The sequence below is a fragment of the Perissodus microlepis genome, chromosome 3 (assembly GCF_051167445.1).
Source record: "Perissodus microlepis isolate ML-2025 ecotype Zambia chromosome 3, ASM5116744v1, whole genome shotgun sequence".
NCBI lineage: Eukaryota > Metazoa > Chordata > Actinopteri > Cichliformes > Cichlidae > Perissodus > Perissodus microlepis.
In genome coordinates, this window is record NC_140463.1 from 20,482,186 (window position 1) to 20,506,376 (window position 24,191).

Genomic DNA, 24,191 nt, shown 5'->3' on the forward strand with positions numbered 1-24,191 from the left:
CGGTCATCCGTCCAGCAACCTGCCTCCGCTGGAGGGTCCGAGGGGCCCGTCCAGCAACCTGCCTCCGCTGGAGGGTCCGAGGGGCCCGTCGCCTGCAGCGCCACCACCCTCGTCTGGCCCAGCCTCCGTGTCTTCACCTTCAGCGTCACCTGGTCCTGCCTCGCTTCGTCTGCGCCTGAGGTCCCCATGCCGTCTGGTCCTGTCCGGCCTGCACGTCCTGTTCGACCGCTTTCCAGGCCGATGACTGGACGTCGTTGCCATCATGGACGGCCCCCTGAACTACGTCGCCGCCGGTGCCGGCCGGCCTCCTGACCTGCTCGGTCGCTGCCGGTGCCTCCCGCCCGCCCGGCCCCCTGAACTGTTCTGGGCTCTATGGCCGTCAGCCTCCGGGCCACCCCCCTGAACCTTTTCGAGACTGTTGCCTGGGCCTCTGCGCCTTTCATGGGCTCTTTTGTTTGTTTGCGTTTGGACTGTTCCTGGGCCTCAGTGCTGTTGTTTTGTACTTTGTTCCCTGTGTTTTGGTTTCTGGCTCCTTGTGTTTCATTTGTTTCTTGCCCTCCATCCTGTTTCCCCCACCGCCCACCCTGGTTGGGTTGTTTTGTGTTTTTGGTTCTTTGATTTTGTTGTTTCATTATATTCTAGCTTTGCTTTATGGGTTTTAGGATTATTCTTAGGTTAGGTTCTCTGGGTGGGGTTTGGTTAGTTTTAGTGTTCTGGTTTTCTGTGTTCCATAGTTGCTGTCTCCCCTGTCTGCTGTATCCCCACGTCCAGTCAGTGTCTGTGTCTGCCCTGGTCCCACGTCTCTGTTCCCTTTGTTATAGTGCCTGCCTGTGAGTCTGTGTTGTTTCCTGTTTTACTTTGAAAGTCCATGTCTGATGTTAATGTGTCTGGTTTTGCTTCCCCCTTGTCTCGTTAGGCCTGATTTGCCCCAGCTGTGTTTCCCTCCTGTTACCCATTCCCTGATTGCTCCCTCTGTGTATTTAAGCCCTGTGTTTATTTGTGTCTGTGTCGTGATCTACTCTCATTTATGCTGTGTGTTCTGTCTGCCTGGTCATGGAAGTTATTTTTGGATTTTTGTTACGTTTTGCCATCCAGCAATAAAAGCTGAGTTTTGAGTTACTTTCCGCCTCCGAGTGTCTGCACTTTGGGTCCTTCTACTTCCACTCCTGCCTGCACACAGCCTTAACCTGACAGTTCTAGGGGTGAAAAGTGGTTTAAGAGTCAATTTAAACAGGTTTTATTGAAAATAAGACAAACTAAACGGTTGGCTTATTTTGGTGTCGTGAACGAGTTATAAAAAAAAAAAAATAGATGCAATTGGGTGTTTTTGCTTTCATTGCTTTTCTGAATAGTTTGTTTTTGTATGAAACGTGTTTTGTTTGCTATTTTCTGGAATGTTCTTTTTGGTTTTTGACAGATTTACTTAACTGTCATGCTTTCCCCTTGGGTTGTGCTTTTATGAAGTTATCATGCGTAAAAATTATGGCAACCGTCTATTGATCTATCCATCCTTTAGTTTGCATTTATTTGTCAGAAACGTCACAAATAAATGCAGGGTAAAGATAATTCAGTATTCCTTGCAACGAAAGAAGCATAAAGATCCTTAACTGTGTAATGAAATGCTGAAGCACCACTGTTTTAACAACTCCATAATATAACGATTAAAGTGCTGGATGCCTTATCAAATATTTGAGCTGAGTAGAAAACATCAACGTGCAAAGTCTTTATTAAACATGCCTGTCACAAAAAAGAAAAATACAACCATATAAATCAAAAAGAAACAGAGGAGCGTTCCTATTCCAAATGCAGTGGAGTGGATCTATACCATTTCATTTGATGGGGGTCAACAGCGAGAGAGAGCGAGAGGACGTGAAGTGGTATCTCGTCAGTGTCAAACGCTGCGGTTACCGACGCCTCTCTGTGGAAACAAGACACCCTGCAAGCAACCGCGTGGGCTGCACTAAGACTATCTCGGATTTAAAAAAAAAAAAAAAAAAAAAAAAAAATCACCTGTAGCTACAGGATTTAGATTTCAGACACACACAGAGAGAGAGAGCATCTCTGCTATCTCCCGCTGAAGCAGCCGCCGGCGTCAGGATGGAGGCGCAGCATCAACAGCACGAGCACAAGCGTCGCGAGCCGCTCCGTCTTCGTCCGGATGGCGCGAGGAGGACGAGCTGAAGAAGAAAGTGGTGGAAGAAGAAGAAGCAGAGAAGAGGAGGAGGAGAAGCACAAGAAGACGGTTGGAAGGTGGAGGAGGAAATCCCGCGAGAAAAGAAAAGACAGAAAGACGGACAGACAAGCGCAGAGAACGCAGAGAGTGAGAAAGCTCCGCACGTGAAGTGCGCGAGACCTCCAGGGAGAAGGGAGTTAACGTTCATTTTGGAGGAGCGCAGCGGCCGTTTTTTTTATTATTTATTATTTTTCCCCACACCAACGGAGAAACAAGGTCTCCGGACAAAAAGGTAAGAGCCACCAAACATTGACTGTTTTCTTCTTCTAAATCCGGCTTAAACCGGCAAACAGCGCGAATTAACACCTGTAAGCGTCCGTAATTGATTAATTGACTGAAGCTGTGGCCGGTTTTAAAAAAATAAACACGATAACTGCCTGAAGGCTGCCTGGAAACGGCGCCAGCGCTCGGCTGTACCTGTTATCATGTTTCCCCAAAATTAAACGTCGGCCATGGTGTTGGAGCGTCAGTTTTAACATAAGCAAGAGCAGCAATGAAGGGCCAATAAAGCTGGTACTTTTACAGCTTTTATATACGGCTTGTCCTCAACTAAGATCTTCCTCCACACGCCTGGTCTTAACAACAACAACAACAAGTTAAAAAAAAAAAAAAAAAAAGACTGGAGTGTGTCAGATGTGCTTTAAACCCAAAGAAAGACTGAATTTGTGCCACAGTTCTCGTCCATCCCTCCCACATGTTCTGACTGTATTACACCTTCACACTTGAGCTGGAGCTGCTTTTATACGTGCTGATAAACCAACCTGGGTGTGCTGCTTACCTGAATTCGTGCTGTGGCGTGTTTATGAATTCTGGGCACTTGGTCTGATTTAATTTAAGAATTTGAATGTTCTTGCTGTTCTTGTCCTGTTCTTGCTCAGGCTGTTGCGGGTTGTATGTGTGTTGTTGCAGGGAGAGAGAGAGAGGTAGGGTTTGGCTGGGAGATGCTTTGGGTGACTGGTGGGTGGTTTATGTATCCTGACTCTATTGACTAATGCTGGAAAGAGAGGGGGTGTAGAGGGAGTGCGCGCGCGCGCGCGCGTGTGTGTGAGAGAGAAGGAGAGAGAGGAGGGCTGCAGAGTTTGTGTTGGTCTCCGAAGGCTCGGTTCTTGCGCGTTCGTGCGTTTTGCCTGTGCGAGATGGATGTTGTGCAGTGTTTTTTGGGGGCGGGGGTTTTGGGGGGCGGGCGTGCACGTGTGGCTAGACTGTGCTTTTCTGTGTTCATGCAGACACGTGCGCGCGTGTATATGAGAGCACATAACAGAAGAAATAAAAAAACAAATTAAAAAAGTGAGAAGAGACGGATGGAGCTGCAGAACGTGCGCGTGTGTTGTTTTTATGAGTGCGCACACACGTTAGCACGCCACCGCGGACCCAACGGCTTTTCCTGCATATTAAGCTGCGCCCCCCCCAACACACACTTTTATTTAAGCGTTTCCCCTTTCCTCCTGACGGGAAGCTTTGTTTGAAATGTCAGACTAAACATTAAGTTTACACACACACACACACACACACACACACACACACACACACACACACAGCAGTGGCTCCACAACACGAACATCCAGCAGCAAAGGAACAATTATTGCGCCCAGTTGTAGCTTGAGATTTTAATTAATTGCGAAACATCAGCTTGTCAGCAATTGTGAAACGTTCATTTCAGCCCGAGCTCCACGCCTCTGTGAGGGAAAGCCGACATGTTTGTGTGAGTCGGGACAAAAGGACAACAAAATAATTTAGATCCTCCTAATTATCACGAGTAATTACAACAGCAGCAGCAGCTGAATATTTGTTGCCGGAGCAGATTCGAGGAGACCTTTTTTCCTTTTTAACAATTAAAGTGATTAGTCATTTGACACAAATCAGTTTTGATGATTAATCCGTTGTCTTAGTCATTTGTTTGTCTGTTTTGTGTCTCTGTTAATTACCTCTGACAAAGAGCTTTGTGGTTGGTTCAGTTTATGCGTTCAGTTTTTGTTTGTTTGACTGTATAATAGATCATTAGTTATGGATATCTTATGTCAACCTTATTCTGAAGTAGTTTTCCAACACTTTCAGTGTCACAGTTATATTTTTAATGTACATAAATGCTCATACTGTCTTGGGTTAGGGTCTTGATGCTCGAGTTAAATCAGCACTTTTGTATTGTTTTTTTTTTTTTTTTTTCAGTAGAAACACAAAAACCTGCTTCTGTATGTGATCCATTGATCAACGTTTTTTGTGGTAAATTTTCATCTGGAGCATGATGGGAAAAGTCTTAGTGTTAATCTAACTATAGTTTCTGAAATTGTGCCTCTGCAAGATCGCCAGTCTTTGCAACATCTTACAGTCTATGGTGACTAAAACCTTTCTGCAGAAGTGATTAACCCCTGGAGTTGATCTAGATCCCGATTTTATTTTATTTTTTTTGAAAATTCTCTACCATTTGGGGTAATATGTTTCACAAACATATGAAACTGAAATAAGGAATTTTAGTAGACTTCTTGTTGGTATTCACATCAAAATATCAGAAGCAGATCTGTGTGCAGGTATTAACACGTTCTTACTCCCAAAGCATATGCTAGGTGACAAATCATCGATATATTACACTTCCAGGCAAGATAAAAAAACAAAAAAAAACAAAAGAAAGGAAATATGAGAACCATTTGGAATGAATCTACATATGTACTTTCATTTTACTTAAATCGTTTTGGAAAACACTATCTAAAATGATTAAAGTGCTGGTTAAGGTTTGGGATAAGGTTCTGGTTAGCGTTAGGACTGGAATACATGGCTGGAATGAGTACTACCTCGGGAGCGTTATTGTACTGGATTTTATCCATAACCCGGCGCGTAGCATAAGAATGCGGAAGGTCACCTTTCGCATTCCTCAGGAACACCGCGGGACTTGACAAATCGTCAGTATATTGTGCCTCGGGAATGAGAATGGACTGCAGGTATCCTTCAGGATCGAGGTGCTTGGTGGATGTATCCAGTCACTGTATATTTTTTCATGTAAGTTAAATGTCAAATTAAACAAACTACTGTTTAGCTAGATTCAAACAATGAGATCTTCTGATATATCGGCCAATAGTTATGTAGTGTCAATGTGAGAACGAGTGATGGATTACCCCTTTAAGCTCTCTATGGCTCTGCTTGGATCAGACACTGATTGTGTTTGTGGTGTTTCCGACAGAGACGTTGCAAAGTCCCCTGTCTCTTTATTACCTTTTACATTTTCATTCATCATTTTAAATGTGAATATATCAGATAATATAGCAAATAGCTAATACTGGGTGATCTATCACCCTGGCAAATCTAATAATTAACAGTGAGTAAGTATTTAGGGGGGAAAAAAATCTATCAAATGAAATCAACATAACACATTAAATGTCTAAGGAAGATTCAGCTAAAGCACTGACTAATATCACAACATCCAGTTTGGCTCTGATCGAAGCAAATGGGAAGTCAGTCTCATCCACCTTTATATATAGAGATTGAAAATGTGACGTCATTCGGGGGTAAAAAGGATTCTGGGAACGAGTGGCAAGTGGTACTAGCGCACGCAGGCATTCACATGAAAACAGTCACACGGAGATAAAAAGAAACACAAAAAATAGCAAGAAGCTGTTGTATTATTAACTGCAATAGCCGGTCGCATGTCAGCCACGGGAAGCCGACGGGTAAAGAGATCGGTTGTTATCGGATTACGTCGTGGAAGAGAAATTGTTTAAGCCATGTTTCCGAAGTAACAAAGAGCCTACGGATGGCCTGGATTGCAGCCATTCGAAGACCAAATATAACGTCCCAGAACACTCCAGCTCACATGTTAGTCTGCTCCAAGCATTTCCACAAAGGTACGTCTTCTGTTGTAGTTATTACGTAATTTATCATAACATAATTGTTGATGTAGGTTACAAATAAGTCTTATATTGATTTGAATTGAAATCGTTGTGCTATGCTGCTTTGTTCACTGTGGCTTTGTGGGCTAATGTTTGTTGTGTTTTGTAGGAAAACCAGCCTACAAAATGCTGGAATGCGATCCAGACTGGGCACCCTCTATCAACCTGGTCATACCGAGTTTAAAGCTGCTACCACAGCGAGATTTGATCAGTTAAGAGAGAGAGAGCTCAAAACAGCCACGAAAAGTCCCGCATATATGTGCCCAAGGGTTGTATTGAAGCAATCAAGTGATGAATAACTGTTTTCCACTATGTTGTTTTGCAATGTTTGGGGTTTTTTTTGCATTGTTGATTTGTTTTTCACCGAAGCAGCTAATAAAGCACAATGGATTTTTACAATTTTGCCTCTTTCCAGTAAGATTCTATAATAGAATGAAACAATAATGCCAGTTACAAATAAAGACAATAAATTGAATGAATTACGAAACACTCATTTTATTTCTATTAGATCTGAAAATGTTGTGTAATACTACAACCTGAAATGATTGTGTTTGTCTGTACAGGAGATAAAGGGGAAAAAAAAAATAACAACAGCTGTGAAATGGAATAGTCCAAATCACCAAAGGAAACTGGACCTGGGCTTGTTGCAGGGATCTGAAGTTACTAAACATTTTGTGAGTGTATGCACTCACACTTAGGACCATATAATAATAAATATGTGCGTGATGAAAGTTGGGCAGCACGCTAACGTCCTTACTCCACTCTGTATGCTCGTATGGGTCTGACCCTTTCACTCCTTTGATTTTTTTTCCTCATCCTTTTTTTTGCCTTTTCGTCAAGTCTGTCTTTGTACGGACCTGCTGTGTTCTCCGTCGTTTTGTACAGAACTGTTTTTGGGGCCAAATAAAATGCAAGTAGGGATTAAAACCGCAGAATTAATGATTACCGGTGCTGGAAATGCTAGCGCTCGATGCAGTGTTTTGATTTTGTTGCCACGGGTACCCACAAAGCAATGCGCAAAAGTCACGTGGTCTGTCAATCTGTATTCTGACACAGAACGTCTCCCAAGACACAAAATGTCAGTATTTTTCATGTTTTTCCGCTGTTTGTTCCGATGGTGTTGATTATGCAACACTTCACACTTCAGTGAGCCCCCCTCCCCATCTTTTTTTGTGCTTCGTCCAAATGTTACCTCAGCAGCTGCAGAGAGGGATGCATTTAAGGTGTGCAGATAGAGCTCTAAAGACTTATACTGGAGTCAGATTTGTGTGCTTTCTTTCTCTTAAATTGCACTATACACGATGGAAAGTTGACATGTGACTTTTAACCAGCATCTAGCATTTCTTAAGCACAAGCGTCAACGAGGGTGCTGGGATAAAGAGGTGAGAGATGAAAAAACGAGATAAAAGTGGAGAACTCAAAGCATGGGAGTAAAAGTGCTTTGAGAGGGCTTTAACATGCATAAGAGAACCAGTGGAGTTGGTGTTTGCATTGTTGAACATTATCATCAGGTGGCTGCAGCTTCTCTGTTAATCTAAAATCTGAACATGTGAAAAAGGAGCAGCTGAAGGTTTATGATCATCCACCAGGTTTGTTAACATGATGCTCCACCGTTATTGACTGAATTGCGTGTTTTTTTTTTTTTTTTTTAGTTTTTTAGTTTGAAGAGGCTTGGCTATATTTAGATTTGTGAACACATGCAGATTCACCCCACATTGCCTTATTTTGTGGAGAAGAAAGGTTTTACAGTGAATTAGGTTGTATTTATGGCTGTATCCAGATAGCAATGAGCATTCCTTTATTAGCTCTTTTATGGGTCACATTTGGTCTTAACTGTTTGATTGGCCTTGTCTGTAGGCCCACAAAACATGGGCTTAGTCGGGAGTAGCGTGACTGCTTTAAACATGTTTATGTTCCAGCTGAGCTGTAATTGACAAAAGTCACACAGATTTGGCTTGTGTGTGTCTGCAACTCGTGAGGAAGACAGGAAGGGGGGGGTAACAAGTCACTGGATAACATCATGTGCGAATTCAGTGTGTTGTATTTGCTTCTCACCTTGTGTAAGCTGTTGTCAGCACTTTACACCTATTTTCTCCTTTCCTACTTTCGCTGCTCACATATCATGTGTTTTACAGGGAAATTCCCAGGAAAGGTTTTTGTCCTTAAAATGTTTTTTTTACTCTGTTACTGTTGTTGTGCCTGAAACATGCAGTTTCAGGCACAACAACTGCAGTTAACCAGCAGTAACCACATTAACCTCAGGAGACAGAAGGCTGTGCTTCACGTCCTAATTAGACCTTTGTGTTTTGGGTTCTTTCTTCCTCCTTTGTTTGTTTTCCAATTCCAGATGTGTTTGATTTTCAGGTGCTTGTTAGGTTCAGACACCTGTAGTGAAACTAGGGAGCAGGTGGAAGAGATCCTGGAGAGGTGGAGGTAAGCGCTGGAGAGAAGAGGGATGGAAGTTCAAATACCTGGGATCAACCATTCAAAGCAGACAGTGCCCAAGAGAGGTGACAAAGAGAGTGCAGACAGGTTGGAGTGGGAGGAGATGAGTGTTGGGGTAGTTTGTGCCAGAAGGATGAAGAAGAAGGTTTAGAAGATGGTGGTATAACCTGCTGTGACTTATTGTTTGGAGTCGGTGGCTCTGACAAAAAGACAGGAGGCTGAGCTGAAGATGTTCTCATTGGCTTGACCAGAAGGGAGAAGATTGGAAATGAGTGCATCACAGAGACAGGTGTGGTTTAGCAGTTTGGAGATGAGGTTAGAGAGGCAAGGCTGAGATGGTTTGGAAATGTAAAACTGAGGGATAGTGAATGTGATGGAGAATGCTGAAGATGAAGCTGCCAAGTAAGTGGAAAACGGGAAGACCACAGAGAAGATTAATGGATGTGGTGAAAGAGGACGTGCATAAGGCTGGTGTGACAGAGGAGGATGGTAGGGTAGGGTGAGATGGAGGTGATCATGAAAATGATCGACTACAACTTCTGAAGGGAGCAGCTGAAAGAAGAAAAGGTTGATCCCGGTTTGGACTAAAGTATGCATCATCTCGACAGTCACTGTGCATTTTGAAAAATGATGAGCTGGGAGTAGCAGTATCATGCACAGTGCAGAATCATTTTTGCTAAGTCCTACTCTGTGGGACTCCTTTGTAAAGGAGGAAAAAGTGGCTAAAATAATTAAAAACATTTTTTTAACAAAAGGGGAACTTGATCACATACAGGTTTCAATGTGAATGTTACCCTAAGCTTCTCACTAGTATATCACTGCCCCTGACTTTTAAAGGGATAATGTAGGACGACTAACAGAAAATATATTGAAAAAGTATTAAATAGTGGATAAAATCAGGTTTACAGAATTTGCTATTGCAGAAAGAGGTTTGGGCATTTATTAAGAAAATATTCATCCTCTGCGAATGAGGATTTGCTCCTTTCTGCCTGCTGACATTACTGCAGATTTGGCTTTTCACTGTGAGTTCGTAGAGACTGTTGGCCTAAAGCTTGAGAATGAATATTTTTATTTTCTTTCATTTTGTTTCCATTTTGTAGGCTTGTGATGTCATTAAACGAGCAATAAGTAAATGTGCAGCTGTTGCTGGTGTTGCGATGGTGTTTGGAGCTCTTTGAGTTTTCACATGTGTGATATGAAGCTGGGTTTCAGCTGACAGGAAGCGTTTTGGGTTTTTTTGCTCAGCTCTGACCTGTGTGGGTGAGGACTTTTTGTTTTTTTTTAAACTACCACAGTCCTCTCTCTCTTTCTTTCCATCACTTTTTTGTTCCTCCTCCACTCTTTTATTTTTGAGAGAGAGAGAGGTGCTTGGCTTGTGATTGTTTTGTGCAGCAGAGTGAAACACAGGCAGTGCACTTCATCCTTCCTGGACTCTTCACTCCCCCCTTCTCCTTCTCATCACTCACTGATGAGCCCTTGTCCATGCTGCTCCCTCTTTGATCTTCCTCCATCACTTCTCCTTCCTTCTCTAACTCCGCCTCCTTCACTTAGATTATTTGCCTTCATTTTGTTATTCTCTTTCGCTCCACTTGTCGCCCTCCTGTCTTATTTTTCTCCCCCTTCATCTTCCTTTCTTCTCCCCCCGCTCCCCGTTCTCCTCTCATCACTTCACTCAAAGGCAAAGCTGTGACGTCGAGTGTCTTGTCTATCTCACGCAACCTCTTTTTCTTTCCTTGCTTCTCTCTCTCTCTCTCTCTCTCTCTCTCATCTTGCAGTACTACTACTACTTCTTCTTCTTCTTCTTCTTCTTCTTCTTCTTCTTCTTCTTCTTCTTCTTCTTCTTCTTCTTTAAAATGATAGCTCAGTCTTTGTTTAGTCCCCTTCCTTTTTTCCTCTCTTCTTACCTCACCCCTTTCACCATTCTCCCCATTCTTGTCTTCCTCTATCCCCTCCACTTTATTCTCCCAACAAAGTGTGTAACGGTACATTGGTCCACAGTGTAGATTGTTGTTTTTACAGTAATGGCTGGGTGAACATGGTTGTGGAGTATGGACTTCACAGCGACTGAAAATGAAATGAAGTGTGAAAAGTCCAGGGGGAAAAAGAAATCAAGGTACTTCATGTGATTGATGTTCATGTGATCTTGTTTCCTGGTCTCCCACAGCACTGTGACTCCTGCCTCCTAATGCACACTCTTTTGAGGCCTTTCTCTCTGCAAAAACAGAGTCATGTGACGGTAATTACAAAACAGTGGGTCAAAATGTCACAATTTTAGCGCCAGTATTGTGAAACCAATACGTCTTCCTCCTCATGTCCACTCTTCTTCTTTTCTCTGTAATAACAGTCACAATGACCTTTCAGGAGACACTCGGAAGGCAAATGATTGCCATGATACCTCATCACACACACACACGCACACTGTGATGCATGTGAGCACACTTGAGATGCCTATACACTCGACTGAGCATGCATTGATACATGACAGGACCTGCACGTGTTGCAGTGCATACTCACACATACAGCAGCACAGCGTCCTAGAAATTTCATCATCATCATGTATTATTAAATTGCCTTCAGAGTTGGGGTGGAAAATGTAATTGCTTTCTTTTAATTGCATTATTTGATATTTATGATCTGCATCGGGGCTGTGCAGTACATAAAAATATATTTTCAGTTGCGATTTTGGCTCCCAGCGATTTTAAGACAAAGATAATTAAGTACAAATTAACTACTGCACTTCCTGTTTTACGGTGATGCTTTTGTTTTATCCTGTCTTATAAAGCCACAGTAGCCCTTTAATTTGCAGGAGTGTGCGGAAATTCAGACAACACAATCTGTGGTACATTACAGCTTTGATGTGGTGGCTGTAGCTCAGGTGGTAGAGCAGGTCAGCTACTAACCGGAAGGCTGGTGGTTCGATCTGCATGCCAAATATCCTCGGGCACGATACTAACCCCGTGTTGCTCTCTGATGCATCCAGGAGTGTGAATGTGTGTGAATGTTAGATAGGCACTAACAGCTTAGAAAAAAAGTGCTTGTGTGAATGGGTGAATGAATTAGTTGTATAAAGCGTTTTGAGTGCTCTGAGTAGAAAAGCTGTATAAGAACCACTTCATGTACCATGTGCATCAAGGACAATGTTGTAATTTAACTTGTCAGAAGATCTGTCAAGTTAAATTAAGGTTGGGAAATTGGACAAATTTATCGACTATCAACGGTAGGCTGAGCCTTTTGCTTAGCATTTTTGCAAGCGCGAATTTATTTATTTGTCCATGAGTAAGTTTGCTGCTAATGTTGGTTGAAACCAGTGATGGGAATAACGGCATTACTAACGGCGTTACTTTTTTCAGTAACGAGTAATCCCAAACTGCTCCGCATTCAATAAGGCTTTTGTGGGGTTTTTTTTTGGTTTTTTTTTTAACATGTTTTAATTCTTTTGTATCTTGTTCTATTTAATCTCAACAAGCCCCTAAAAACAGCCAGTGATCGCTGTCGGCCTCTCTTCGTTTTTATTACCGCTAATCATTTTAAAGCTCAGTTTTTAAAACCTTATGTAACTACAGCCCAGTCTATGCAGCAGTATATTAATGACTAACCTCGTATTGTGGATGGATTATCTCAGTTGTTCTCCTGACTGAAGCTTGGTGTGTTTACAGCATCCTGCCATTCGATTGCATTTGTCCCGAACCTTCGGGAACCCTCACATTAACTTTTATCGAGTGGGGAAAAAAGTTGCCGTTCATCCTCCAGCTTCACTGTTTATATTATGCTAACATAGCTGTGTCGCTAGCGATCACATAGCACATCATTGTATACCAGCTAGCCAAACTTCAGTAACCCTATAAAAGTCACTGCTGTTTACTTTCTTGTCTTCATTTATGTCAGAAATGATAGCATAGCTGTACGTCTTAATTTGTTTCATAAATCCCTCAGTCAGAACATGGTATATGATATTTAGATGGAAACTAGCAAGCTAACTTCCTGCTAACTTCTAACTCCATTAAATTTCACAAATTCGGTTTTCATGGATGCCTGGTTGTTAAACTTAATTGTTACACCTTTTAGATCAGCAACACTGATCACTTTATTAAAGATGAAAGGATTTGGACAGTTTTTAACTCTGTGATGCTGCAGTGATCGTGTGACTTGGGGATCTGCAGCAGAGTTTGGACCCAGGCACGGCTAATTATGTCAGGCTTAAAGACTGGATAACCGTGTTTACAGGCTGTTCCAGCATTTATCTGTCTCATACACTCAACCAAACAACAAATACTTTTTGTTTAATTTTGTAAGTCAAAAATCTAAATCTCTCTTCCAGCAAACATTAAAAAAAATCTTTTATGTAAAGTTAAGTCTTTTGTGCGATTTGTTCCATCTCAAATAAATAAATAAATGAATAATCCAAAAAGTAGCTTCATTAATACTGAAACAAACAAGTAAAGGTCAAATATTCCCTCCTAACAAAACTTAGAAATTGTAAACATGCAAATCAGTCTGTGCATGATTACATACTCGAGTATATCCCCTATGGTCGGTTATTGGACTAACGATTGTCAGTTGGAAAGATTTTATTGCCCAACCTTAGTGTAAATAAGTCATTGAACCTTCTGTTTTGTGTTTTGTTTTTTTTGCCTTAAGAGCAAGCATATATAAAAGGGACTGTGATGATGTTGCAGACCATTGGTCCTTAATGTAACACAGGTACTCTACGTCTCTACCTTAATCTAATCATTCTTTCAGATCTTAATTCGTATGGAAAAAAATTATAACTGCAGTCATTGATACACGCTGGCTGTTTTCAGTTTTTCAGTCACTTCTTAAATAAAATGGCTTTTTTGTGATCAAACACTTGCCTGGTGCAGGCGTAATGCTAAGTGTTGCAAATAAATATATTTTTGCATCTTAAACAACTGGAGGTGAGTTTGCGAGGCTGGTTAGGTTAGGTTTTAAAAAAAGCTCTCACGTTGTTATCAACCAGTAAAAAAGCTCACGTTTTAAACAGAGATTTTTACATGTATTTTATGCGACTGCTAGACAGTTATTACATAATGTGGGTAGCTTTCTGTTTATCACAGATTACAATGGATGATAATGATGGTGGATGTCATTGCACCTACAGGTTATATCTCTTATATAACGTGTTATCAGCGATAACCACTGATCACAGCTATTCATTCAGTGTGATAGCACCAGAAGTGGCTGATCCAGTCACATTACACACACACAGACACACACACACGTTTAATGCAGTTGTTTTGATGGGACAGGAAGTGGTGGTGCTGTTAATCAGCAGAGTGATCACTTATCACTCTGTACACAAACGCATGGAAACACACACTTACATTTACACAACTGTAGCTGCACACTAATCAGTGTCATATATGCTTTATTAGCTGAGAACACACACGTCACACATACAGCTGGTAGTAGAGTCATATTGTCAGTGAGTGGAACATCATCGCCAGTCCTTCAAAACAGCAGCCTCAAAACAATCCCTCGGGACCTTGAGCTAATGAGCCAAAGGATGGATGGGCACGCACGCACGCACGCACGCAGGCCGTCAAACACAGTGACCCAATCATTACAGGCTTTCTGACAGAAATTTTTATTGGACGATTTATCAACTGAATGGCTTAATTCTCGTCTAAGTATCTTGATTTTAAACTGAACTTTGTTATCAGGTTTGAGAGATCAGACGGATTAAAGCTGAGATTTCCAAGGCTGACACTACACAAAGCAGTGGTGCTTACTACATGACTTTGTACTTCACTTGGAGGAGACGTGCATTTGTATTTGAGCCCGGTTACAACAAATTAGAGATATGGGGACGTCCTTGCATTCACCCTCAGTTGAATTTATGTGGACCCTCACATACTTGTGGATGTGTAAATTACAACATTGTAGTAACCTACATCAGATAAAACACTTAAGGTAGGGGCAGAATGTATGATACTTGGGTGATTGAAGGCTAAGAGAAACCGTAGTTTCTACAGACAAATTATTGTGTCATCCTGTAAAATTACATAATATAAATGTAATGGTAGAGATGAGCAGGACCGATAACATTTACTGCTTAACTCCCACATTAATGTTACCATTTTGTTATTAACCAAAGTGGCTAGCTGTCACCTTAATGGTAACTTGGCAGTCTAATAAAGGTAACAGAGTTATAAATATGTTTTTAAAGTTAAAGATGGATAATGGTGCCATTGGATAAAGGTATGTTTGGGTGCAGATGAATCTGCTTTTTTTCTTTTTCTTTTTTTTTTCTTTTACAGATTTTATTCCAGTTCTGCGTTCCGATGCACCCATTCTAATTATCCTAGTGCCAGTTATTGGGAGTGCATTAGCTTGTGACCCCCTGAGGCTGGATTTGTCACTAAAGGGTAATTGCTAATAGTTAAGCAGCTAACGTTAACATGTGCTCTGTCAGGTTAACATTCATGACAATTGTTTAGTACTTGAATATTCTTGGGGGTTAGGCTGACCTCTCAAAATTCCTCCTGAAGCGTTGTTTAGTGTTGTCAATGTGAAACACTTCAGCTGTTAGTGAAGGAGGAGCTGTGTGCCCGACTGTCTGCGGTTATTTGTCAACTGGAATAGACAAAGACGGCACTATTGCTATTGAAACTCATGCAAATGAGTGCCCAATCCGAGATCCTGTTTCTCTTTATACTTTATTCCACTATATTATTCTAGTTGCTTCCGTACATTTTTTGGCGCTTAACTACTTCCTCAGTTTTTGTGCTATTTTCACCGTTCAAATTTTACAATATTCTGCTAATTCTGCTCTTTCCGGTGCTTGTAACTTCAATACTTTTTGACATATTAAAATTATTATTATCTTTTTGTCCCATTAAAATAAATGGACCACATTATCAGTGTGGTCACTGATTTTGCTTGCCAGGGTGAGCTGTGTTTTAGCTCAGTGAGATGAGCAGCCGTTCTCACAGCAGGAGGCCCAGCTTCGAATCCCACTTATGGCAACATTTTTTTCAGTTAACAGTTAAACTTTTTTAACAATTTTTCAACAGAAATTTCAGATTCTTCACTACTTTTCAGCAGAATTTTCAGTTTCTTCACCCCTTTTCAGCAAAAATTTCTGCTTCTTCCTCTGTTTTCAGCATAATTTTCATTTTCTTCACCTTCTTTCAGCACATAGTTTTCCTTATTCAGCTGTTTTCAGCAGATTCCACTACACGGCATTCACACAGCATTTTTGCAGGAAATGCAACTTTTTCTAGTTTATTTTCATTTTTTGACAACCCTAGTTTAAAATGTGTGTCATTTTTAACTACAATACCACAAAATTGTTTGTCTGTGTCCTGGAAGGTGAGGACTTAATTTGATTCTCTTTATTGTATTTTGTTAGAAGTATCTTTGTTTTTTCCAAATATCTTTTTGTGTTAGACTGTTTATAGGAATACACCGGACATTTCCATGGAGTTTGGAAAACATGGTCACCTCTTCTTTTTCTTTTTTTTCCCCCGTTATACACACTATTATCAGATTAGCTGTTCAAACACAGCTAATGTACAGTATAATTATCGCCTACACCTGCCTCAGGGTGCCACTTATGTACAGATTCTTTAGTAGTTTGCGAGGAGGAGTTATCTTTTTTTAATACATGAGAGTCCTTCTGACTGTGAATTAACTGTACATCATTTATCCATAACCCTAAAGATCTGGACAGTGAACCTCTCCATAATTGGCAGAACTGTTTTCAGTTCTGCCAACTGGTTAAGAGACCAGTTGGCAACCACTGGGCATCCTCTGGTCACTTCAGATTCCCTGATCAATTCACAAGTGTTTGCCGGCGGTTGCAGAGTCTCACCAGGCATCGGCTACAAGCACCCATGATTAGTTTTTACACTAAAATTTAAAGTCAGAGTTCTTTACAGAGTATATTGATTTTATGATTTGTGTACAAGTTAATTATGGTAAAATAAAAGGTTCTTTTAAAATCAATTTGAATATGTTATGTTCACATGAATTTGTTTTATCATTTCATTTCAATTCAGGTATTGCAACTATACAGGTATTGCGATCGTGGCTCAAGAGTTGGGAGTTCGCCCTGTAATCGGAAGGTTGCCGGTTCGAGCCCCGGCTTGGACAGTCTCAGTCGTTGTGTTCTTGGGCAAGACACTTCAACCGTTGCCTACTGGTGGTGGTCAGAGGGCCCGGTGGCGCCAGTGTCCGGCAGCCTCGCCTCTGTCAGTGCGCCCCAGGGTGGCTGTGGCTACAATGTCTGTGTGAATGGGTGGATGACTGGTTGTGTAAAGCGCTTTGGGGTCCTTAGGGACTAGTAAATCTATTTTGAAAAGACTCCTTTCCTTCACATTAAACACAGCGTCCGCTTACATCAGTAATAGTTCATAGTTCAGATACCGACTTTAATTGTTGTGTTACAGGTTTTCTATGCTAACATAAAAGTAATTAAAATTTAACCTGGAAAACTGAACTGAAAGTGTGATTTTGTTTAGGTTCTATTCATAATTTTCCCGAGCAAAAATCCTCAACTTGTTCACTGTAGCTGCTCCAGTGTTCATGTGGTTTCATACTTTTAGGTAGGGACTACTTAAAATTCACAGTAATTCACTATAGTCAAAAATAATTCGTTTGATCAGCTCAAAAAATGGGAAAATTCCAGAAATACTTAAAATAGTAAAATAATTAGTATTATAGGAGGAGAAATAAAATATATATATATATATATATATATATATATATATATAAAGATATAAAATAGGCAAACCTTCACTAAATGTCAAGTCAGATCACTTTTGTTTTCCAGCTTTTAAAAAAACAAAGTGACACAGACTATTTTGTACATATGTAAAACACCGGCATTTTGCCACGTAGTGTAGTAACCAATCCATTCTGGATTTTGGTGTACAGTGGTCCCTTGTTTATCGCAGGAGTTACGTTCCAAAAACCCGCAAGAAAAATAAGTCGGTATTATAGAATGATGATATTATGATATGATGATATTATAGAATGAACTGCGGTTGCCTTTGACGGTGCAAAACGTTTTGTCGACATTGTTGTGTTTGTCGGGGAGAAAACTTGCAAACACACAGTACAGCACTTCAGAGTCACACTGCTAGCCATCAAAGATTTATGTAAATTTGACAAGCTGAATGCATTCTGTACAATGGTCTACAGCCAATCAGGACGGAGAACACCATGCGCTAAAACAGCAAGGCCGCAAAAGATGAACCGCGTTATAGCGAGGGACCACTTTATGCTGTTCCAAGGATCTATATCCAGTTAGCAAGGCAAGAAATAAGAAGTCACCATAAAAGCAAAGGTTTACAGAAAATTAAAGCATGATGTAAAATATAATTTCATTGGATGTGATATTGTTTTTCTGAGCTAGACGTTGTACCTCTTATATTGCAGACAGACTTCTCCATTATTGCAATACGCCTGTCATGATTCTTCTGACTTCTTTCTGTTTTCTTTTGTTCTGTTCCTGAAATTAAATGTTAATTTGACATGCACAAAGTGCTCCCTCCACTCCTGCAGTTCTTTGTCTCGAACGGCTGTCAATAAAGACTTAAATCAAACTACAGCGTCCAGCAGCCAACTGCGTTCATTATTCAGGAAAGCACTACAGCATGACAATGATCCAAGTACTTCCTGTGCAGATAATTAATGGGGTAATATTTCAGCATAATCTAACACAATAAGTTGAATTTTGGCTAATACTGATTAGGAACAATTATGTTTTTATGGATGGTTTTGTAGAAGTTCTTTATGGTTTTGTGGATACCAGAGACAATTTCATTTCTGTAAATGGAGTTAATGGACTGCATTGATTAGTCAGTGCTTCTGTCTATTTATTGGTGATGTAACCATCAGAGACAAAAAAATGCTTTTCAGTGTCTCAACCTGGACTCCATGCAGGAGGAGCTTGGCAAACCTCTCACTCTAGTTTAAGCGGCCAGACGTTGTTTGTGTTACCGCATACTAGTTTTACTCTTCTGTAAATATTTAGAGATTAAACAAAGCTAAAGCAAGATGGATTGTTGGATGTGGAGCACAAACTGACGAATCAAATGAATCTTATTCATTAGGTAAGTACACACTCATTCCCAGACGAGAAAAAAAAAAGAGGTTGTAAAGTAAATTGCTTAGTGTTAAGACACTGATCTAGATTTAACACTTAACAACACTTAAAAATGGGAACAAATAATTCAGGCTTTAAAACACAGCTGTCAGTGTCATAGTCATATGTATTAAACTGAACATGCAAGAATTGTTTCTGGCATGTAGTTACCATTTCTTCTGCTAATGCTAAAATAAATGGCAATGCTGTGGTTGATCAGTGACCTACAACATTCATAAGTCTTGGTAAATTTCTTTTTTTAACCAGAAAAATATAGCATGGCATCTTCTGTTAAAGGAGGATCTCGCCCTTCCCCTGCAGTTCGTACATATACGAGGTCAAAAACAATAATTGCATCTCATGTGGATAAAATGGTATTGATACATTCATTGTATTCTCAGATTGTACTGAACATAATCCTCTACTGATTTGACTTCTTTGTTCTGTGACTTGCCATAAATGAGGGTGAAGTGAAAGAAGAAACTCCATGGACGTATCATTTCTGACAATTGTGGGTGACATATTGTGAGTAATTTTGGAAATACGCCGAGTGGGGCTGCATTGTTTGTGCTCCAACTGCAGTTCCATCAGTTGTGGAAGCATCCCAGAAGTAGCTCCACACTTTCTGTTGCTCAAAATAGTGAGATCTATTTTTGATGGGGCAGAGCAGATCGGGAAGTGACATCGAGTAACAAAAGAGGGGGGAAGATGAAATAAGTCTGTGTGCTTGTTAAACACTTCCAGAAGGATTTTTAGAGAATTTTTAATATTTTTTTCGGGGGGTGGGGTGGCTTGTTTGAGACACGGTGTCACAGACACTCTGTAAGTCGGACCCTCAGTCATAACACACATTGTCCTCACCTCTCACCACAATGACGCACACACATTCGCGCAAACAAACAGAAACGCACCCCTGTAGTGACGTCATGAAGGGGTGTAATGTCAAATTGTCTGGAAAATGCTGTCTAGACATCTTGATGTGCAGCCTTTGACCTCCACAGCTTAGTCATGTAGGCTTCAGAGGAAGGTGTTTCTGTGTGAGTGAGACTGAGGAGAGAGTCAAAGTCAAAAAGACAGATTTATGAGTAAGATGCATCAGATACAGCGCACAGGGCTTTACAGACACTGTAATATTACTGTTCATTTGCCAAATCGAGGCAAATCATAGTGTGAAATATTCAAGTAGATGTTGGGTATTAATTAAAATGGCCAGAATTTTATTTTTCCATCACCACAGCCCACCCCCTGTGACATACGCTATCATTATTTGGGGAAAAAGAGGAAGCAGAATCTAAAAACGACGAATACAAGCCATTAAAATTCAATCAAACAGAAAATGGCTGCAAAGAAAGAGAGGAAAACAGACAAAGTTGTTTGTGACATTCTGAGTAAATTTAAGTTCTTCTCCCCACTTTGGTTATATAACCAAGTACAAAAGAGGTCTGTGGTATTAAAAGCATTGATCCAGATTAGACTTAATGTAATGGAAGTAGTGTAAGCTGGAAGAGTCTAGCTGTTCAGAGAGACTCTGAGGTCAGTGAGAGAGTTATTGTGTCCCCTTCAGCAGGTCACTGCATCTCTCCTGTGACAGTCTGCAGATCTCCACGATTTAACATTAAATTATTCACAAAGGGAAAACTAAGCATGAGGTGTTTTTCTTTAAAATGATGAGAAACTGAAGCCAGGGGAGTAATGACGCATGCTATAGGTAAAATTTTAGATTTTTAGTCTCCTCAGCATGCAGGCTTCAAACTGCTAAAATAAGTGGGAAAATAATAAAGTGAATATACCATTAAATGCATCAAAAACAAAATAATTCTGGATTGATTGATATTTTCCAGGTACATAAAAGTGTAATGGAGATTTCAGGGGACTAAATCTCAAGATTAAAGATTTTTTGACTTATTTGCAACAATGTTGCATGTTACTATTATTATTATTTTTTTTTTAATGTTCTTTATACATTTTTAATCACCATAGTAATCGGTACTCCAGGAATTGGAATGTGTGGCACTCGTAGGGATCATCTAGTGAAGAAGTCGCATACAGGAGGAAACGGCCATGAAACGAGCATCATGATATCTATTATCTGCAACTGATGTTTTGGAGTGGGATTGGCCCAGCCCAGGCAAAGAAGGGTTACTGTGTTTAACTTTGTTTGTAGCCTCTGTGCTTAAGGGCACATGGGGAAACGGTTAGGGGAGTTTAGTCAAGGTATTTCTAGTCTGTTTTTTGATATATTTTTTTCTTGACATGTGTATATTTGTAAATATTTATTCTTTGCATCATGTTTGGCGTTAGTTAGATTTTAAGATTTTCATTTTGTCCAATTATCCCTGGAGTTAAGCAATTTCAGTTACTCAGTAAAAAAAAAAAAAGAAGCCACGTGTTTTCAGAGGTATATGTTGGTGTTGGTGTCTTCATGAAGTCCTGTTCTAACAATAAAAACCACAGTTTGGTGGATGAATTTGATTTCAGCCTCATACTTCTTTATTCAGACTTGATTACAAAATGACAAAGGATTATATAACTTATATAAATAATACAGGAAAGGTTTGAGCGTCGTTTGTCTTCCATGTATAAATGTTGTGTTAACAATCCAAAATGCAAAACTAGCATATCAAACAAAGACAAGACTACGTATTAGTTGAGCCTCAAGTTTAATATTTCCTTTTTAAGCCTAAAGGTTTGTTTCTGTGTTAAGTTTCTCACAGAATACCTTCAGCCAAATTCACACAGCTTTTATTTGACTTAAGTAAAATTACATTGATCACTTCAGTTTTGGAATAAATGCAAGAGAAGCAGAAATCCCAAGTACTGGACCATACAAGGAAAAGGGGGAAAAGAACTGGACCTGAGATCTTTCTTTGATAAAGTTGCACAGTAAACCACACAAACATAAACACACGCAGCCTGCTTCCATATCTAAAGGCATTGATTTCACAGTCATGTGGTTCAAAGGGCAGGTGACACTGTCGAAACCTTAACACCAGCTGACATGCAGACTTCTGCAGACCTCGTCCTCTGCTGACCTTTGCCCCTGCCAATAGTCATTCTCCTCATGTCTTCTTAGCATGGTGGCTTTCTGCTGTAAGTATGTGAGCACCTGTGTCTGTTCTCTGCATCAGTTTGTATGTTTAATGCAGCCTGTGTGTTTGTTCACAGGACTGTAAACATTCATGCATCTGTGTGTATGTTGAGCTAGTTATACACCAAGCAGCCACACAGTAAAACCACATCGAATATATTAGTTTAAACGGTTCTGACCTTTTAGCGTATTGACAAGTGACCTCTGGAGTCTGGACCCTTTGGCTTATATGGTTTGTGGGTAGAGCCTCGATGCACCAGGTATATTTTAGTGCGTCTCTCAGATGCTTCCCCCGACTTTTTGAAGGCCTTGGTATTTCTTCTTGTATTTCACTAGGCCAATGTTGCTGAGAAGTGTTGTTGCTATTGGATACTGTGTGTGAGATAAAGCAGCTTGTTCGAGTTGCCTAATTGATCTTGTCCCCAAAAGACTGAAACAGCACTTATCCTAACCAAAAAACATACAAATCTTAGCATAATGCTAAAACTGCAACGGTGGATGTGAGACTGGTGGCTCACAGCTTTGATTCATAAAGGTTAAGTGATGCAGACCTTATTCTGAAAGGTCCTAAAATTTTTACCATGCAGCACTTTTGTGCCATCCTCACATATTTATGTAGTTTTATGGCATGTTATTGATTTATGGTTTTGTAATGAGAATTGTATCCTCTCAGGGTCTCTGCAAGGAGCTGTAGGTAACCAGAAGATGGGTGGTGTCATTTTCTGTCCCCACATGAACAGATAAGACCTTTTTTCTCAACTGAGGAGGAAAAAAGTGAGCTTTTTGTATTATCAGCCCCAGAAACGGCGTGCACTTAGTGAAGTAATATAATAGTCACCATATTGCCCCATATGATCCTCTAAATTGCAGAGAGTGACCTCATATGAATCCAGCTTGACATGTTTAAATACACAACTCCAATCCATTAGCTGACAAAGAAAAACCAGCAGCAGCACAATGAGTGTCTCATTGTTGAAATGAAGCAATTTATTTGGGCCTTTAATGTGCGGGAAAAGCAGTCATCCATAATTTGACGAATAATGAGCAGAGAGCCATTACCAAAACACAGCAATTACTTTTAGATAATGGGCTGAATTTTGTGTTTTCCGTGTGTCGGAGAGCAGCTCCGGCTTTTTTTTTTTTTTTCTTTCTCTACATGTGTACACGTGTAGATCAGTATCTGTTGGACTTTCTGCTTTGGGACGATCAGGGTTCCCGCCACAAGAGTCCTCAGGCCTCATGGTAGTGGGAGGAGGGGAGGAAAAATGGTGCCTGAACACACACAGCACGCTTGTAATTATACAAGATTCTTTTCAGGGAAGACAACGATGTGTATTGGACGTGACAGCAATGCATTTAGGTCTTGACGTACTCATCAGCCATGTTTTTAGGTACATTGGGGACACAGCACAGATCTTTTAAAGTAACAGTATCAGTAGAAGGACAGTAACAGGAGACAGAGCCACCAGGGAGATCGTTTCCAACTTTCAGCATGAGGAGCAGGATCGTACCAACTCATGGTTAACGTTGTTTACATACGTCAATAAATTATTTAGTCTCCTGTAACTGCTGAACATAAATTGATGCATATCAGCAGAACAATTGAAAGTAAAAACATCTATCTATTGCGTAACTGTGTGGCGATTGCTCGACGGTTACCTTTGAACTTAAGTCCACACCCTCCTGGCTGTCAACTCGTTAGATCAGTCTGATTTGGCGTGCTGGAGATCTTCAGGCTATTTTCCCTTTTTTCGGCAGTCTAGTGGTCAGTGTGGGAAAAGCCTCTCGGGCAAAATTTCTTTCTCGATCAGTAATAATCAGACCCTTCAGCCAGGGAAGCGAATCTTCCGGCCAGATGTACGTCTGGGAACGAGCTGGGCCATGAACTACCGACCTTACTTCGTTGCCCTAAGGCCTTTCAGTCAGCCGATCTGGTAGACTGCTGGCCTTGGTTTTGTTTTGTGATTTTTCTTTATTTTACTTCGTGATTGACGCACCTGAAGTAGAGTCTTTTGTGTTCAATGAATGTGGAGTGGATGGAGGATTAACAAAGCATGGAGTGGATTTCTTTTTTGTTTTTACAAATAAACAGCATTAACTGGAACTGCACTGAGCTAGCTACAGTTGTCTGTTTTGTCCATTCAGACTTGTTTCATGAATATATATTTTTTTACTTTTAATTTTTTAATTCAAAATTCAAACCACTTGAATGTAGTTTTTTTTGTTATATTGCATGGTGATTAATAATCCACAACTGAAAAGCTTTTAGGCATCATGTTTCTACGTGATGCGTGAAACCTTTATTTGATCTGAGTTACTGATTTGATTCTAAATTAGATCAAACCTATGTTAGTTGTGGAAAAAGGACTAATGGTAGAAAAAGTAATTTGGAATACTTAAAGTTTGAAAAGGTTCCTAAAGTTCCTAAATCGGGGA

The 24,191-nt window shown here is 40.4% G+C and overlaps 1 protein-coding gene across 1 annotated transcript in view; it reads left to right on the plus strand.

Annotated features, from left to right (window-relative positions):
* The first annotated feature begins 1,847 nt into the window (after positions 1-1,847).
* Positions 1,848-24,191, plus strand: part of trpc5a (transient receptor potential cation channel, subfamily C, member 5a) — a 211,572-nt gene continuing 189,228 nt past the window's right edge. The window contains exon 1 of the mRNA XM_084923523.1: positions 1,848-2,465. The gene's annotated coding sequence lies outside the window, so the exon portion shown is untranslated. The remainder of the gene's footprint in view (positions 2,466-24,191) is intronic.